The sequence below is a fragment of the Ictidomys tridecemlineatus genome, chromosome 6, assembly GCF_052094955.1.
Source record: "Ictidomys tridecemlineatus isolate mIctTri1 chromosome 6, mIctTri1.hap1, whole genome shotgun sequence".
In the NCBI taxonomy this organism is placed as follows: Eukaryota; Metazoa; Chordata; class Mammalia; order Rodentia; family Sciuridae; genus Ictidomys; species Ictidomys tridecemlineatus.
In genome coordinates this window covers 120,083,400-120,102,956 of record NC_135482.1, presented here as the reverse complement: position 1 = coordinate 120,102,956, position 19,557 = coordinate 120,083,400, and positions in this window count along the sequence as shown.

The window sequence follows — 19,557 nt, the reverse complement described above, 5'->3', positions numbered from 1 at the left end:
CATCTCTGTTATGACAGGGATGATCAAAGTAGGCAGGGTTGTGTTCCTTTGTGTAACCTGAATATATTTTCCATATGGAGAGTCCTGATTAACTTCAAAGACAGATGCTTGCTGAAGAAAGCCAGACTGATGGGAAAGAGACTTTGGCCCCAAATCCCAAAACATCACTTTTGATCAGTAGAGAGAGATGCTTAGGGTTGAAAATGGATTTCATTTGATTCTACGTTTGAAAAGTCCTGGGTTATTTTTATCAAGATGAAGACATCTGACACCACTTACTCTAGAAACATATTATGTTATATTTTACACTCTTTGTAAACAGTTGAGGAAAAAATTCTATTTGTATCTGACTGTGTTGGAATATCCTACAACTTTCAATAAGCTCAGCTGCTGGAGTCAGGAAATCTACGTGGAGAAACATGGTCCAGCGGGCATCATCGCTGTTTTCCATGCTGTGGAAGCTCATGACAAGAATGAGACAAGGGTTTCAAGCACAACCAAGTCAAGTCATGGGTTTTCTAGTTTTGTGTATATGGAATATATTTTTTAAATACTCTACTTTAGATCAGGTGTTGCTATTAGGTTAAGCACTGCTGTCAGTGCTAGTAAAGAAAAAGAAAAAACCATCATGGCTTAAAGATAGTTTGAATAAATTTAGATTTCATTACTGTTTTGCAAACTAGAATTTATAAATTTGTAAATTATCATTTTCCTATACAAATAGTTTTGTAAGACTTTTTTATTTGTGAATAAAATCAATACTTGTTGTTCTTATGTATGTGTCCAGTAAGAAAATCATTGGTTTTGTGGATACAGGTATATTTTAAAATTTCTTACCAGAAGTCCACTTGAGGGTTGTGCAAAGTCCTGTTCCTTCAGAGAAAAACCCTCTTTGGTCCCCCAAACTTTAAGAGGGTGGATGCCACAAAATCCTTAGTAAGTTTCCTTGTTATATTTCTCAGGTATGTCAAGCTACTGAAAGATTCCCAGAATTACTTTGAGAAGTTTTTTTTTCCAAGATTTTATCATGATATTATTTTTTCTCTTCATTTTATGACACAGAACAGTGGGAGAAAAACTTTTTAAAAAGTTTCATGATCCTTCATTTTGTAGGTCAGTTGGATGTCTACCAGCCACAGAGTAGACTGAAGAAAGGAAAGAATGTCCACAGAGGCACAGTGGTCACTGCAGGAGTGTCTTTTTCCTTCATGGCTCGACTTTCCTTCTTTCTTGATCTCTTCTTTCCCCTCAGCAGAGCTTGTAAGAAAGTTACTAGATTTTGAGAGAAGAGTTTACACTTCCTGAAAAAAAGTGTTATGTTCTTATTTTAAAGTGACACCCTGATGTCCCAATTGGCAAGTCTCTTGTGTTAAGTGGCACTGCGTTCCATGTGGAAAGGACACTCGTTTCCTGCTATTAAGGTCTTTGCTGTTGGCAACTTGCTATTACGAGTTTGTTCCATTATAACTTGAGAAGGTAGTAAAGAATCAAAATGGCACAAATAAAAAATTTAAATCAAGTATCATAACCAGTAAATTTATGAAAGTAAAGTTTAAATTTATCAAGCCAATCATTTTCAAACTAAGTGGTGTCTTGAGAATTTCCAAAACCTTCTATCCTATCTAACAAACATCAATAAAACTTGGTTATGTGATTATATAGATATAATTATGTTGAATAAAGGAGATGGTTCACAGTAATTTTCATTCTCTCACAGTTCAGCCAAAGGAGGATCACAAGCCTTCTACTCCAGAGATTGAGCAGACCCAGTTTGGGTCATTTCGTGAACTACCAGTAGCATTTAAGTCAGAGTGATTTATAGCTGCTTTCAAATTAGTCTTTCCAGAAATCTTGAATTTTAAAAACTTTGCAGCAAAAAACACTTTCTCTAGATCCATGGGTGGTCTTCTGAGGTTTCAATTCTAAGTCATTAAAGACAAAGGGTTCTTTCTCTTTCTTTATCTTGAGTTTGATGGCATAAGCTATTCCTAGGTAAGAGCAAAATAGCTGTGTCCTATCAGGTTTTGTTTAGGGTGAAATGTAACCAGCAGAACTAGGCAGAGGGATTTTCCTTACTTGGCTTGACTATTGACAGTAAACAGAAGATCTGCAGAAAGCTCTGCTGGCCATCTCTTAATAGCAGGTTGGGAGAACAGGCCCAAGCACCATGTCGCTGCCTCCATCTATCAGATCTGAATCGAATCCCCTAAAGTTCTGAACACAGTCTTAACTCCTCTCAGAAGGCGCAATCTCCTAAGAGGCCTTTCCTTGTGTCAATCCTCAATTCAGTCATTTAAAAGGTGTTTATAGAGTAGTATAGAGTGTTTGCCGGATTCTAAATACAATGCCAGGGCTTAAGCAGATACTGCGAAATATGAGGGGGGCAGGCCTTTCAACTATTTATTAAACAGTTCTTAACTCTAAAGACATAGATGCGAATTCTTGGGCCCAGGGGAGCAGTGATGCTCTGGGCAGCCAGGAAGGAGCACAGGGGTGGGAGGGAGGTCCACTCTGAAGACTCCCAAGGCACTTACCAGGCAGGTGGGAGGCTGGGGTGGAAGGGGGTAGAAGTGCATGAGGAAAGGCACAGCTTGTCCAGGGGACGTGAGGAGCAGGGCGTACTGGAGCGCAAGGAGCAGGTAAGGTGGCCGAGGCTGACAGGGGTCCGGTGTGCCCCTCCCAGGGACTTGAACATCCCCCTCCAGAGGATTTGCTCACCTTTCAGCAAATGTCATGACATGAAAAACTCTTTAAAATGGTCCATCTTCCAGAAATTTGGAAGTGCAGAGTGAGAGGGATTTGATCTCTCTCCAGAAACAGGAAATTCCCACTAATGAGAAGTGGCCACTGTCCAGAGACAGAGGTGGAAAGTCAGTGCCCTGGTTGGAAATATGGAGCGTGAGCTCGTTTCCCCCATCATCTAGGTCACCTTGAGCCTGTCCCAACTTCCACTGCCCGGGGCTGACCATCAGGTGGAGGTGGAGGATTTGGCTGAGGTACCTACCTGCTAACATCCAGCCAATATTCTGAGTCTTTGAGGATGCTCCAGGCAGGGATGACAAATCTACTTGTGTGGCCTCACCCCTCCCTGCACCTGTGGAGAGCACCAGGCTTCAGACTCAGGGTCCTGCTCAACCAGAGCTCTAGCCAACCATGCCTGCAGGTCTGAGTCAGCCTTGAGGGGCAAAACATCTTTGTCTACCAACTTCCAAATCAACCAGTCATCCTTACCTGAGGACTAACATCTTACCAAATCATCTATTTTTTTTCTCAACACTGCCCCCACAAACACCCTTTTCTTAGAAATGCTACTGCCATTGCTGTTTGTTCTTTTCCTGGCTGAGCAGCATCCACAGGAAATCTACAGGGACTGGGAGGCTGGCCTGTGGCTTGGGGAAGGCAGCAGCGCGTGTGCATCCTGTACCTGTGGGCTTTTCTGCCTGCTCCCCAGGGTCATGCCCTCCATCCCTCCATGGCTCCTCAGCACTAGCTTCTGATCATGTCCAAGAACTGTTCATATATTTTTAACTGCAAATAAATTCACTGAGGCATTTAGGTTAATAAATGAGCCAACCAGAGGTGGAGCTCAAGCATAAAGTTGAGGGAACCCAAGAATCCTCCCCAGATTCTATTATCAGACCCGAGGGAACATGCTAGTATATTTTTGTTGTTGCTGCTGTTGTTTTTCCGTACCAGGGACCACATCCCCAGCCCTTTTAATATTTTATTTAGAGACGAGTTCTCACTGAGTTGCTTAGGGCTTCACTAAGTTGCTATGGCTGGCTTTGAAATTGCAATCTTTTGGCCTCAGCCTCCCGAGCTGCTGGAATTACAGATGTGCCCCTCTGCACACGGCGCTTGTATGTTCTTGAAGGACCTAGAACCAATCAGCATCAACTCCCATGGTGATGTGACCAGAGGGTTGCATCTTTCGGTAGAATGAAGGTGTTGACACTAATGTCACAGAAACCTAGCACTGGATCTTGAGAGAGAAAACTAAGAGGGAGCTACAGTGTCTTTCAAATGGAAGATTCAGGAAGTATGGGGTTAATGAGAGAGAGGCACATTGGAATGAATTCTTGTAGGAAAGAAGTTGTTCCTTCTTTCGTTATTGCCTTCTCCTTCCTTCCATAGCCCTCACCGTGTTTCTGACAACTCCTAGAGTCTTGGTCTCCAGCTCTCCAGCAACATCGTCTGTCCCAGCAGATGGAGAAGCAGTTTCCTCGGTGGTCTAACAGCCACTGAGTCAAATCACAGAGCAACACATGAAATGGAACAAAGGAAATGCAGCCCAGGGTCCATCCCTGTGCATCTTACTGTAGATTCTATTTCCTGGAGGAACCTAATGTGGAATAAATCTGCACAGGAATCCCCGAGCATGGTGATTGACCCTAAGGACAAAAGCACGTTTGCAGATGGTATTTCCTGAGGTAGAAGCTTGGTGAGGATGTGATGGGAGGTCTCTTTGGAAAATGTCTGTTTTCAGTTTATAAACCCGTCAACTACCAGTAACGTTGTGGATCTCAGATACTGAGAAGGGGTCCAGGGATGTTAACTTTATGTGTCAGCTTGACCAGGCCACAGTCCTAGAATATATGGTCAAACACTAGTCTGGATGTCGCTGGGAAGATATTCTTTGGTGAGACTGACATAAACTCTCCATAGGTGGGCTTCATCCAATCAGTGGAAGGACTTTAAGAGTAAACACTGAGGTCCACCCAAGGAAAAGGGAATTCTGCCCAAACTGTGTGCATCCTCTACACTGAACCACAGCTCTCCCCTGGATCCCCAGCCTGCCCTGCAGATTTCAGACTTGACAGCCTCACAATGCATGAGCCAATTCCACACAACCATCTTAATTCCCTCTAGTAAGATAGATGGTAGATAGATAGATTGATTGATAGAATGATAGATAGAAGAGTAGATAGATGATAGAGATAGATGAATGAATAGGAGATAGATACAGATAATATATACAGTAGTATATTGATTAGAGATAGATGATAGGTGACTAGGAGTGAGAGATTGACAGATCAAGAGATACACACACACACACACACACACACAAACACACACACACACACACACACTATTGCTTCTTTTTCTCTGGAGCGCTCTGACCTGTACAGGAACTGATCAATCAATCAATCAATAATTCCCCAGGCTAAACAGAACAAGTCTGTGGTGTGGCAATCAAGGGAACTGTTTTATGTAGGGCAAACTGTTAGGCTCTCCAGGGACTCAAAGGTTTCTTAAAAGCCCAAGTCACATAGCCCAGAAGTAGCAATCTGTCAGTCTGGAATGGCTAGAACTTCTCACCTTTTTCTTCAGGCACCCAGATTTTTCTGCCCCTTTCCCTGACCCTTCCCCCACTCTTCCTCACAGTGTGGACTTTGCCTCTCACCAAAGATCAAGGCGAAAGGCATGGATCAAGTGGTTTCTGATGTGATGTCTGGATATTAGTTGGAGGAGAATAAGGGGGAAAAAAGTGGTTGTTCTATTTCTGAAAGAATGGCCAAAATGATTTCTTTGGACATGAGCCCTGGCATAAAAGTATAATATTGTCACTTGTTATTAGACACAAAAAACAGGCTGTATGTGTGGTTTCAAGCTCTGAGAGCGGCAGTCCTTGTAATTAGTTCATCTCTCCCGGCAATCCAGGGAATTCTTTTCCCTTTGTGGTAAAGAAAGCAATGCCCAGACAGAGCCTGAGGTCTCCCAGTGACTCAGGAAAAATCCGAGAAGAGCCTATCTCCTACAATTCCCAAGCATGGTTTCTGAATCCAGTAGAAACTTGCTAACTTTCCCCTCCCATAGAAGCCAGCCCTACCTCCTCAGTCTTACAGGTCCCTTTGAAGGAATACTCTGTTTTCCTTCTAAGCACACATTCTGTGTAGCTCTTCAACTTTGGCATTGGGGATCCTGGTTACAGCATCCTCCAGGATATTTTCATTATTGGTCCAAAGTCCCCACATCCATTTCCATGAGTCTTCAAACAAATGGTGTAATCTGTCAGTATAGAGCAGGTGCTTGAATTTTAGAAAAATATACACGACACAAGAAAATATGCTAATGGCATACAAGGTATCCCTCCTGTTTTAAAACACATTTGAGGTGTCTAGTGTCATGACTAGTTTTTCATCAAACTTCAGTCCAAATGAGTGAAGAGGTACATAGCTCACCAAGCCTACCCCAGCTTTGAAGACACATCCAAGAGGTACATTTCAAAGTTTTAAGTAATAGCAACTTGATCAAAATGAGTCTCTCCACCAAAGGGCATATTTGCATTTCATGGTATTTGTCTATTCAAGGTTTGTTTATATTTCCATACTTAAAAGCCTCACCTTGTACACTGGACATTTCTGTTGAAAGTCATAAATCTATTCAAACCAGAGTCTTCACCCAGAGCTTTGCTGATAATAATGTGTAATATTTAACGATGACTCATTTTCTATTCAGTACTTTTACACCCATTACTGCATTTGATCTTCACATTTCACCCTGTGAAAAGATGAAGTAACCAGCCCCAAACTTAGTGTACGGTAGAAAACGTGCAAACGTTTTCAGATGTTTCCAGCGGGTCAGTGCTAGAGCTGAGTGAGGTTTGAACCCTGGATGTTTGACTACCTCAGGCTCCTCTTTCTGCCATGCAGTACAGTTCCACTGACCGTGAACAGAAACCCAGAGTTTCATGGCCATGTCCATGCAGAATGAAGTCAGAAGGTTGTTACAACAAACAAAAGACTTTAATTAAACCTGGCAGCCCCAGGAAAATGCTAGGAGGAATGTTTTTATATATGAAAAATGTTCTCAATATTTATTTATTGTGGTGCTAGGAATCAAACCCAGGAGTTTGCACATGTGAAACACTGAACTACATACCCAGCCTGCTCTAGAAAGAATCTTAGAGATTGCCTGGCCTAGGAGTTTTGACACAGTGATTCATGCATGATGCCTTAGAGTTTAAGGTGGATTTCTTGGGGAGGGAGAGAGGGGCCTGAGGTGGAGGAAATCAGAGGATTTGGGCCTTATTCCAAACACAGGACCATTAACCTCTTCATCTTTTAAGTGGAGGGACTTCATCCTTGGTCTCCTAGCTCCAAATACCCATGATTCATCCGCCTGACCTCAAGCAAGCAGGTCAGAGACCCAGGGACACTGTCCTGACCTGTTCCACTGTCCCCACGTCAACATCACTCACGGCCCTTTCCAACCTCAGATCAGATCATGCGCCTCCTTTATCAACTCCACGAGCCTCTCTGATCGTCCAGCTCCTCCAGACTGAGCATGCCATCAAGGCCCTTCACAGGGAGCCTGGCTGGTCCACTGTGCTCCCCCTCCCTCAGCCTCTCGTTCAGTCCCAATCTCTTACCCCACCCGTCCCCAAATCTCTGCTGTGGGCACGCTGAACTGGCTGTGCCCTTTTCTTTCATCTCGGCAGCAGATATTTGCTCTGCCCATGACCCTCACCAGCTCTCACCCCTAGGCCTCCCTGAGGAATTCAAGCTCTAAGCCTCAAATCATTAACTAATTCCTAGGTGAAGTTTTCTCGGTTTACAACTTTCTTTCCCTGAAAGCTTCCACTGTGATGCTTCCAGCAGTTTCATCATGGTTTGTGTGCATGCCTTGCTTTCCTGTTGAGCTGCAAGTCAGGGTTTTTATCTTTCCATTTTCACAGTTGGCTGTGCTTCCCACGTGGACACCACTGGACTCATGTGGAGGCTTGATGCCCCCTGTGCGATGGCATTGAGGTGGTGGGACACTCGGGAGGCATTTGGGGTTGTGAAGGATCTGCCCTCATGAATGGATCAATGTTTTTCTCAAGAGGCTGGGTTTAGTTTTCTGAGACTGGATGAGGCCTTGGAGGATGAGACTGGTTGCCAGGAGAGTCTGTTGTTATAAAGTGGATTCGGCTTTCTCAGCGTGCCCTCACTTCCTCTCTCCCCACGTGATCTCTTTCTCACATACTTCTGCCTAGTGATGCTATCTGCCCTGATCCTCGCCACATATGGATGTTGGCACCATGCTCTTGACCTCCAGAAGTGAGCTAAATAAACCTCTTCAAAATACCCAGTTCCATCGAAAAATCTAACACCAACAAAAAGCCCAAACAAACAAAAAAATGGGCAAAGGAACTGAACAGAACCTTCACAGAAGAAGAAACACAATTTATCAACAAATATATGAAAAAATGTTCAACATCACTAGCAATTACAGAAATGCAAATTAAAACTACACCGAGATTCATCTCACTCCTGCCAGAATGGCAATTATCAAGAAGACAAGTAACAATGAATGTTGGTGAGGATGTGGGGGGAAATACCGGAAAGCAGTATGGAGATTCCTCAGAAAACTTGAAGTGGAACCACCATTTGACAATGTTACCCCACTTTTCAGCATATACCCAAGGGGCTTGGAATCAGCATGCTATAGGGACAGGGCCACATCAGTGTTCACAGCAGCTCAATTCACAATAACTAAGCTATGGAACCAACCTGGGTGCCCTTCAACAGATGAATGGACAAAGGAAATACGGTATGTATCACAATGGAATATTACTCAGCCATAAAGTAGAAAGAAATTATGATATTTTGCCAGTAAATGGTTGGAACTGGAGACTATCATGTTAAATGAAATAAGCCAATCCCCCCAAAATAAAGGCCTAACATTCTCTCTGATATGTGAATGCTGACTCACAATAGGTAACGGGTGGCAAGGTGTGGGGGCGGGCAGGTGGAGGCTCACCAGACTGGACACGGGGGGATGCAGGGAAGGGAGGAGGGAGGGGAATGGGAAAGACAGTAGAATGAATCAGACATAACTTTCCTATGTTCACATACAAATACACGACGTGTTAACTCCACGTCAGGTACAACTACAAAAATGGGAAGTTATACTCCATGTATGTAGGATATGTCAAAATACGATCTACTGTCATGTATAACTAAAAAGAACAAATAAAAAAAGTAGCAAACAAAATATAATAATATTCAACTTCAGGTGTTTTTATAATAACACAAAACAGGACATATTTCTAACCTAGAATACTGGTTGCTGCAAATGTTTATTAAACATTTGCTGACTGAATGAATAACTCTCAGATTCCTCATCGTCCCTTGGTTCTTGAAATAAATAACAAATCTGTTATTCTGACTGACACATGCCACCTGTGTCAGTCCTCATCTACCTCCCAGTCAACTTACGCTGCTCTCTCAGCAGCCCTCTGAGGACTCCCTTCTCTTCAACCCCTGGACATTTGCACTTGCTCTTCCCTGGGTAGCTAACTCAGTCTTAACCAGAGACTTTGACTTTGGTGCACACTCTGAAAGCCATTCCCTGACCATCCTTATCTTTTTCTACATAGCACCCTGCTACACCACCATTGCCTTAATGACTTTCTTCACAATGCTGAACAGTTATTAATATTTGTCATTCCTCGTCTGCCTCCCAAAATAATTATTAAGTTCCAAACAGGGAAAGACTTTATCTCATTTATCATTAAATCTCCAGACTGGAACACCCCATGGCATATAGTAGGTGCTTAACAGATATATGATTCAATAAAGTTAAGAAATCTGTGTGGTGTATTGATTGACTGGCTTCATGTGAACTTTCCTGACCCTGGGTACGTTTATTTCTGAACGTTATCTACTTTTGGGGAAACTGTTTTAGCATCAGACTAGACAAAACATCTCTTTTGTATTTGAGGTTGACATAGTCATCAATCAGATTCAAGGATTTTTTCCTCAAAAGAAGGGCTGGATTTATAAAAAGGCAAATGAATACAGCGGTTGAAAGCTTTAGGTTCTGAAGCAGATGGACCAAATGTGAATCCTGACCTGTCAAGGTCCTGTGGTCTCTTTCAGCACCAGGTGACTGCGTTACCAAATGGAAACTCAACTGTCTCTACCTTACGACAATTCTGAGATTTGAATGAGAACGTAATGCACAAAAGCCCAGGGTTAATGTTCACCCATTTCCCATTATTGCCTTGTACATTTTTCCAGGTGCCCAGTGACTACGGTCCATGAGGGGAGGCTGGGCTTGATGAAAATGGACGCTAAGACAAGGGACAAAGAGGAACTATGCTAGTCTGACTTCTGCCAACCCGCTGAGGGAGCCCAGGCACATCTTCTCGGGATCTTGCTTTTCCTGTTCTATAAAATACAGGAGTCAGATTTCACACGCTGTCTGGGGCCCTCTTGCTCTGCAGTGAAACCTGGGGTCTCAGGGGTTCCAGAGGCTGACTCCTCTCCTGCTGCACTCACCTTCTTCACCTGCCACATGCCTTCTGCAGGCAAGTTTCCTCTCCTCTCATTATTGTTATCCCCCCCAAAAAATGGCAGGACCTGGCTGTGATTCCCCTCCACCACCATTTCCAGACACTGTTGGAAGGGAAACTCCAGGATGCTATCAAGAGTTTGCAGACTGCCCAGACTCACAGCACACACCTGTAATCCCAGCGGCTCAGGAGGCTGAGGGAGGAGGACTGTAATTTCAAAGCCAGCCTCAGCAACTTAGTGAGACCCTATCTCTAAATAAAATATTAAAAAGGGATGTGGAGGTGGCTCCGTGGTGAAACCCCTCTGGGTTCCATCCCCAGTGTCAAAAAATAAAAAAATAAAAAAGTTTGCAGACCATAGATTTTGACAGATGTTGGGGGTCCCTGGGAGGTCAGCTGATGTTTTTCCCCCTCCTCTCCCCAAAATGTTCTTCACCCATTGGTGAATCAATGAATAACAAAAATGTGAAACATACGTACAATGCAATATTATTCATTCTTATAACTAAACTCCTGACACACGCCACAGCGTGGATGAACCTCAAAGATTTGATGTTAAATAAAATATGACAGAAAGATGAATTCTGTATGATCTCATATATAGGAGGCCTCTAGAGTAGTCGAATTCGTATAGACAGAAAGGAAAACAGAGGTTGCCAGGGACTGGGGAGAGGAGCAGAGGGAGTTCTTGTTTGAATGTGTACAGAGTTTCTGTTGGGGATAACGGAAAAGTCTTAGGTATAGATGGTGATGATTATGGAACATCGTGAATGGGATTAATAGCACTCAACTGCATATTTACAGATGGCTAAAACAGTAAATTTTGTGTTATCACAATATATTTTTTGATTTTTTTAAAACGACACATAAGATTGTATATATTTACTACGTATAACATGATATCTCAAAGTATAAATTATATGAAATGAATAAATACAGTCAATTAATAAATGCAACCTCTCACATGATTATCATTTTTGTAGGAAAAACACTTTACATCTTCTCTGTTAGCATTTTCAAAATTCCACTTATTATTAACTATAGTCATCATTCTGTACTTCAATTTACCACTCCTGGCTTCTGAAATTCTGTACCCTTTGACAAACATCTCCCCAAACTTTCTCCTTCCAAGTATCAAAAACCACTATTCTACGCTCTGTTGGGGATGCAAATCAGGTCAAGATGGTGCCTGGCACTTTGCCAGGAGGAGTGGTTTGTGAAGTAATGCCAGCGGGCCATTAAGATGATGAGGACTCCTTATTGGCTGACTGCTGTGTCTAGATGATGTTAATTAAGTTAAGCTGTGTGTAATGAATTGGGTATATGTACCTCTGCTGTCCCACAGAGAAGCGGCTCCTGCTATCTTGGGTGCCCACTACTTTGAGTTCTCGCTCAGTTCCCTCTGAGTTCACTCCCAATAAAGTAGTTCCCGTTTCAACCTTCAAGTTGCTTGTCACCTCTCAGTTATTTTGCCCAGCCGGACTTCGGCAACTCTCTACCTGGATAAGACATTTTAGGTTCCACATAGGAGTGAGATCATGCATTCGTTTTCTTCCCGTGCCCAGCTTATGTCAGTTAGCATATATCCTCCAGGCTCATCCTTTTTCACAAATGACAGATTTCCTTTTTTTTCTGAACAATACTCCATTATGCACATATACCACATTTTCTCTACCCAACCATCCATCAGTGGCCACTTAGGTTGACCAAATCTTGTCTATTGTGACTGATGCTGCAGTGAACGTGGAACTGCAGATGTCTCTTCAACATACGGATTTCATTCCTTTGGATGTAGACTCAGTAGCTGGATGGCTGGATCATATGCTAATTCCAATTTTAGTCTTTTGAGGGAACTTCCATGGTGGTTTCCATGATGGCTGTACTAATTACATTCCCACCAACAGTGCCCCAGGGTTCCCTTTTCTCCATGCCCTTACCAGTGCTTATTACCTTCACTCTTTTTTGCTAATAGCCAACCCTGAAAGATGTGTGGGAACCTTTTTTAGATGTAATGTATTGTCTAAATCAGGACTCTCTGGGACCAACCCAAACAGACAGATCCCCACAACCGCCTCGGGCCAAGTTGCAGGTGATTCTGTAATGAGGCTTGCAAACAGCTCATCCACTGTCATTTGACAGATGAGGAGATTAAGCCAAAGTTCCTGAGTAATCTCCCTGAGGTGCACAGGTCGTAGGAGAGGAAATGATAGCAGACCCTCAGCTCACACTGCCATCTCCAGAAGAGGACACTTTGCCAGCACTTTAGATGACTTGGGCATATGCTCCACAGAAGAACTGGAAGAAGAGCAGGAAACACCTGCCAGACAGAGGTGGTGGCTGAGCCTCCCTCTGCTGCTCATGAACGCCTTCAGCGTGCCCAGGCAGACAGGGTAAGGCTGAATCACGCCGTGTCGTCTGTTTATGAAGACAACGGCTAAGGAAAGCCCAGGTCACCTCAGCAGCTGGGAGCTGACAAAAAGTCCTTAAATTAAACTTTCCCCCTTGGGAGGGATAGGAAGTATGGTCACTTCCTCTTCAAGGGCTCTGTTTCCATCCATTTGGACATTTGGAGGTGAAAGGACATTTGGAGGTGAAAGCTGATAGTGGTCCCAGTTTTGTAAGCTTCTGCAGCTGGGCAGGAAAGACGGAGTCTGGGTTTCAGCCAGTGTCCAAGACAGGGGTTGTGCTGGCCATTGGGGGGTGTGGGGAAAGACAGGGTGGTTGCCTGAGTGTTGTCAGCTCTGAGAGGTTCATCCCAGTGAGAGTCCCTTTCTGTCCTGAGGTCAAGTCAGCATAACAGGCATGGACTGAGCTTTTTGAGGACCAAATTCAGGGTGCCTGGACCTGACATGCATATGGTCTTACAGTGTTCCTTAAGATCCAAACTGACCCACTCAAGGCCAGCTTGAGTCACCAAAGTGCTCCAAAAGGATCCAGGTTTCTGTGAAAGTCAAGGGAACTTGTGTTCGGCCAAATGTATGCCATGGCCACCAGGAAAGAACCATAGGGAGATACTGTCCAACACACCCTGTTCCCGTGTGCCATCATGTTTCCACGTCCCTCGGGTTCAGTTCATCCCAACCCTACCCCAGTGATAAAAAACAACCCTTATGCTAACCTACTTATGGACATTAATGCATTTGCTCCCTTGGCTGAGTGGGAAAGGTATAACCAGGTAGTTTGAGGGCCTGGTCTCATGCTTTCCAAAGAGATGTGGGTAGGGATGGAGTGGGAGTGGCAGAGAGACAGAAGATGTCTCGTCCCCTAGTTCATGGTAGACTTCCAGATTAGGATAAGTTGGCCCAGTTTTGCTGCAAGGACCCAGCTAGGCCCACCTGGACAAGAAAGCACCCCCAGAATTGGGTGTCAGGGCTTTCCACCATCAGGCAGAAGGGCGGAGGTGAAGAAAGTGGGAGACTGTGGAAGAGCTGGTGGAGATTTCCCAGGAAATCTCCCCATACCTGGCAGGAAGTCCCCTGTAGGCCTCCAGTAAGGTCATAGCCGCAAGGAAAGGCCCCTTCCTTGGTGGGTGGGGAATGAGGGGGGGACCACAGATGCCAGGTCAGCAGGGGTGGAGGAAGCAGTGAGTCAGAAAAGGCACAGAAATGGCAGCTGCTGGGAAATAGGTCTCAGCGGATGGCATAGCATATCCTGGGCCCAGGCATTTGCCATGATTCACATGCTCCGTGGGGTTCTGAGATCTGACCCATCACTAGGGGATAAAGTTGTCTATACTCTGATGGAATGAAAACTGACTTGGAAAAAACTCATTACCACATAATACCCAGAGAACCAAGAACAGCCATGGAAGCTGACTCACCTCAAGCTTAGGCACGGCCCATGCAAACCTTCTGTAGAAGTCCATTTGCACAGACAGAGAGAGAGAGAGAGAAAAAAAAAAAAAAACAAGGAAAAAAGGACCAAACAGAGCCCTCTTCCCTGTCTTTCACAAAAATATCTCATAAGAGAGAATTACCCATCATGAACAAACCAGCAGACACAACCAAGGGCAAGATTAGCCCTTCAAGAGCTCGCTATAATATAGCCAGTGTCTAGAAGACAATGGGGAACATATTTTTCAAATGATTAGATATAAAAAAAATACGAATTATGGGAAACAAAAACAAACATATTTGCAAAACAAATGAATAGAGCTTCTGAACCTAAAAAATATAGTACCATCATCCTGTAGTATCTACAGAGGTTGTTTCCAAGACCATCAAGGATGCCAAAAATCTGGGAATGCTCAAGTTCCATATAAAAAAATGGTATAATATTTTTATATGATACATGCATATTCTCTCATAGGCTTTAAATTATCTCTAGATGATTTATCATTTCTAATATAATGTAAATGCTATGCAAAAGTTGTTATGCTATATATTTTCAGGGAATAACAAAAAAATCTGTACAGACACAATTTCTTTTTCAGATATTTTTGATCTGCATTTGGTTTAATTGGTGAATGCAGATCCTACAGACACAGAGGGATAACTGCAATTGAAATTTTGGACTCAGTAAATACAGAAAAGACATGGTTGAAAAGAGAATCAATTAACTGGAAATCAAATCTGAGGAAATGGAAAGAATGTAATATAATATAACATATTAATTAGGAGTTCCAGAAAAAATGATTATTGAAGATAAGGGAAAGAAACTATTCAGAGCACATTTTTCAGGAACAAGGTTACACATCTATGATATCACCCTGAGATTCAAGTGAAAAGGGTCTTGCTCTGGGCCCTGCACTGAAAGACTTGAAGATTTGAACCTATGGGTGATCCCAGGTCCCTGTACCTAGGCGCTGGCTCCAGAGAGCAGCCTCATGAGTAGATCGCTCTCTGTGGTCCAAGTACAATTCATTGAAATTCTTGGATATGGAGAGGTGGCCAGTGCCTCATTAGGGGGTTCTTCTTCCTGCTCAGGAGGGTGTAAGCCTCCAAAGAAATTAAACTCTAGAATAATTAGTGAAGAATAAAAGACAAAATCAGAAAGATAGTTTCAAAAAGGTAAAGCCCCTGATAGAATCAATCCACACAGGAGTCTGAGCTAGAAAATTAGAAAATGGCTCCCGTGATTTACTTAAGGGGGTACATCAAAGGGGTAAGGTTTCAGGGGTGGAGTCTTGTTTCGTGATGTCTTGCAGTCAGCAGGTCGATTGGCATATTGGCAGGTCACACCCATCTCAGAGGGGCTGTGTGACTACAGCAGGTCACCCCATCTCAGGTGCTGTATGGGACCTTTGGCAGAGCTGAATAGGGCTCACAATGTGTTTGGGCAGTCAGCCAGAGGAACTGTGCACTGGAAGTTCCCAGACACCAAGTTCTCGACTCATTACTCTGCGATGTGCAATGTAGTCCACGCACAGCCCACACTTGGAATTATGTGTGACTGGGCTGCCAGGATGATGCTGACGGACTGATTTTAGTGATTAAAATGGTTTCTGTAGCCAAGAACCCACAAAAAGTATTTGTCCAAGGGGCTCCTCACAGACTACCACTTATCAGCAATAATAAATATCCATGCATAAAGCTGTTAGGGTAAATTTAGAGGCTAATACCATGAAAGACAGACAGAACATCAGACAGATGGCCTACACATGAAGGACAGACGCCATGGCCTCAGAGTCCTCTACAGCTATAGAGGTCAGACAACTCTGGAACAATGTTTTAAAAATGCTGCACGAAACCATCCACCTAGCATTCTGCCTCCAGATAAAACCTGACTTAAACGCAAGGGCAGAAAATGGACATTTTGACAAAAATGGAGAGAATTTACCACCCACAGAGCCTCACCCTAGAATTTTAAGAGAGAAAAAAGAAATTAACCTGGTTGAAAGAGTAAAGTGGAAGAAGCAATCATGAGCAAATAAATCAAATAAATACCTGGGCAAATCACTATGAATTAGTTGTACGTGGCCACGATAATTCTGGTTGGTAGAGGGTTTGGATCAAAGTGTGTGCTCATTGTCTTGATTAGGGTGAGGTCAGTACACATGTTAAAATACCTCAAGTTTTACTCTTTAAAATAGGTCACAATTATAATTAATTGTGCTACATCAACAAAATTGCTTTAAGAGGATAGGAAAGTAGAACTAAAATTCTCAAGAGTGATTTCATGAGAGGCCAGAAATAAGATCAGAGTTAAAGTTTCTAAGTTCTATTATTCAGAAGAAAGTTAAAGATACTACCATTAGACATCATAAAGTCAAGAATACAATCCAAAAATTTAAGTGTAACCTACTAAAAAAAAAAGAGAGAGAGATAGATGACATAACTTCCACACCATGAGAAGCAAATAATTGGAATAAAGAAATCTTGAAGTTTAAAAAAGAAGGGAAAAAAACAAGCAGAAGAAAAATGATGGTAAATAGAGAGTACAACATAATATTATTAATATCTCAATTGCTACAATTACAGTAAATCATCTAAACCTTAACATTAAATGCTAAGATCATCAGATTACCTAAAAACAAGATCTGGCTATGGACAAAAGGCATATCTGAAACAAAACAATGAAAGCTTGAAGTAAATTGACAGAAAAAATATCCAAGGAAAAATTAATCTAAATACTGCTGGGTTTGCTGTATTTATATCAGATCAAGTAAACTTGATTCAATAAAGCAAAACTATCTTCATTAGAAGGTCATTGTATAATAGGAAAGATTGGCAGTATATGAACCCGATAGCATAGCTTCAAATATACAAGTGAGCAAAAGAAATATGCACAAAATATATGCCATGGGCAGAATGACACAGTGAATGGGATTAATTGACCTTCACAGTGGGGATTTTAGCACACTTTTCACAATAAATTCGATAAAGCTCCAATCAAAACCCGGATGGTTTTCTGCGAGAGGCACCGATTCTAAGAATTTTCTGGAAGAGTGAAGAATAGTCAAGACATTCCTGAAGATGAGCTGGGTTCAGTGCATATGAGATGTCAAGACTCTATAAAGAGAAAACAGTTAGGACAGTGCAGCATTAGCCAACTGACAAGGGGAACATATTGGAGAGCTCAGAAACCAGGCCACTGACACATGAAAACATGACATACAACAGGTGGCACTGCCCACACGAGGGGCTCCGTTCATTTTTTGGGGGGTGGGTACCGGGGATTGAACTCAGGGGTACTCGGCCACTGAACCACAAACCCAGCCCTATTTTCTATTTTATTTAGAGAAAGAGCCTCACTGAGTTGCTTAGTGCCTCTGTTTGGCTGAGGCTAACTTTGAACTTATGATCTTCCTGCCTCAGCCTCCCTAGCTGCTGGGATTATAGGCATGTGCCACCATGCCCAGCTTGCTCAGTTCATTTCTATGTAAACATCTTAAATAAAATTGGAGGTCCAGTTCACTCCTGCCCCCAAAATAAATTCTTTGTGAATTAAATATCTAAATGTTCTAAACAAAACTTGAAAGTGTTAGAATAAAAGAAAGGAGATAATTTGAGGGGGCTGGTGTAAGGAAATATTTCTTTAACGAAACATTAAAAAACATAAACTATAAAGAAAAAGATGGGCACACTCACTGACATTTCAGATTTCAAATAAACATGCTTATCACTAAAGTCACCATGAATTGATAAGACAAACCCCAGGGAGAAGACATCGCAAAGCATATAACCAGTAGGGGATGGATATTCTTATTGATGAGAAAAGAAAGCTATAAGCTATCAAGGTGGTAGATATTTTTAACTCTTAAGAAAAACTGAATGACAATCATTTGGGAGTTGTGATGGGGAGAAGTAGAAACTATAACCTCTGAAGCAACTTTGGAAAAACATTAGGAACCATTTAATCTATTTTCCAAGTGTGTATTGGATATTAAAAGAGGAGATGGGAGGTGCTTAGTAAGGAAGATGGTCAAGGAATGGGTGACTGGCATTGTGCCACATGGTGGCACCGTTGGAAAGTTGCTCAGCAGGAGTCGGGACTCACTGGCTAGAGGCTGAGGCAAGGTCAGGGATAAAGGCCCCACGGCCCAGAGACACCCACACCCATGTGGGAACTCACCCTTGGGACTCTGTGCAGACAGGTCGGCAACCAAGCTCTCGGAAAGTCCTCTTCTAATGCTGACAAGGAAGCAAGGTAGGTTGTGAGCTGGGGATGTACTTAGTGGTAGAGCACTTGCCTAGCATATAGAAGGCCCTAGGTTTGATCCCTAAAACACACACACACACACACACACACACACACAATGCGGTCTGTATGTTCTGGTTTTCATTTTATTTTTATTTCAGCAGGACAACCTGGGAAGGGCATTCAGAGAAAGTCCCTAATAACACTGGTAAGTTCGTTTCCTGATGTTTCTTTAGCAGGGCCCAGGCAACAATTCCATATCTCCGTCACAGCCTGCAGGGACCCAGGGCCTTCTTTTAGCTGAGGGGGTTCCAGTGCAGGACACCTAGCTCAGAGATACCAGACCAAGCCAGTAACAGCTTCCACCTTGGAAAGGACTAGAATTCCCGAGGGTGCCTTTCCCAGGACTTAGCACTGCAGGTGCCCCACAGAGGGCATGGGGGTGGGGGGCGACTATGTTCAGGAAGGTCAGGGAGCCCTCTGGCCCTGTGCAAGCTCTCACACTCAGCCCTGTGCTCATTCTTTGCAGCAGGCCGGCTGGCTGGAGGGATTCATCTGATACCAGTCCTCTGAGCAGGAGCCTGGGAGAGGAAGAATTTCTTCCTTGTTGTGGCTTCTTGGAGGGCCTTCGGCTCACATTCCTCTGAAGTCTCTCCAAAGCAGCAGGCCTCCTGCCCTCCCCTCCCCTCCCTTTCTGTGCCTCTGCCGGTTTAGATGGCTACCTGAAGCCCTCTAATCCCGACACTGCTGCCCTTTCTCATTCAAACAAAGGGCTCTCAGAGAAGCCAGTGCCTTTGATTGAGCCCACAGAGGGGAGGAGAAGGGCCTCCCAATGACACATGTACATGCCGGGGGCTCGGTATAGGCCTGAGTGTGACAAACCCACCTTGGCCTTTCCATGGCCACACAGTTGCTTTGGGGATGTCCTGGAGTCAGGGCTGCCATTGGGCCACATAACTTGTGTGGTTGCAGATGGCCCCATACTCAGAAGGGCCCGGAGCTTGGATTCATGCCTAGCTTGCTGTCAAACTCAAACATTTTTAAACCAGGGACACCATCTTTTCTTTTCTAACTGGGCCCCATAAACCATGCCATGGACCTATTTCCTGAGATGCTGGGCCTGCCCTGAGGGGTGAAAACTTTGGGCCTAACTAGTCAGTGGACAGCAGCATTTTCATTTGAGTGGCAAGATCAGG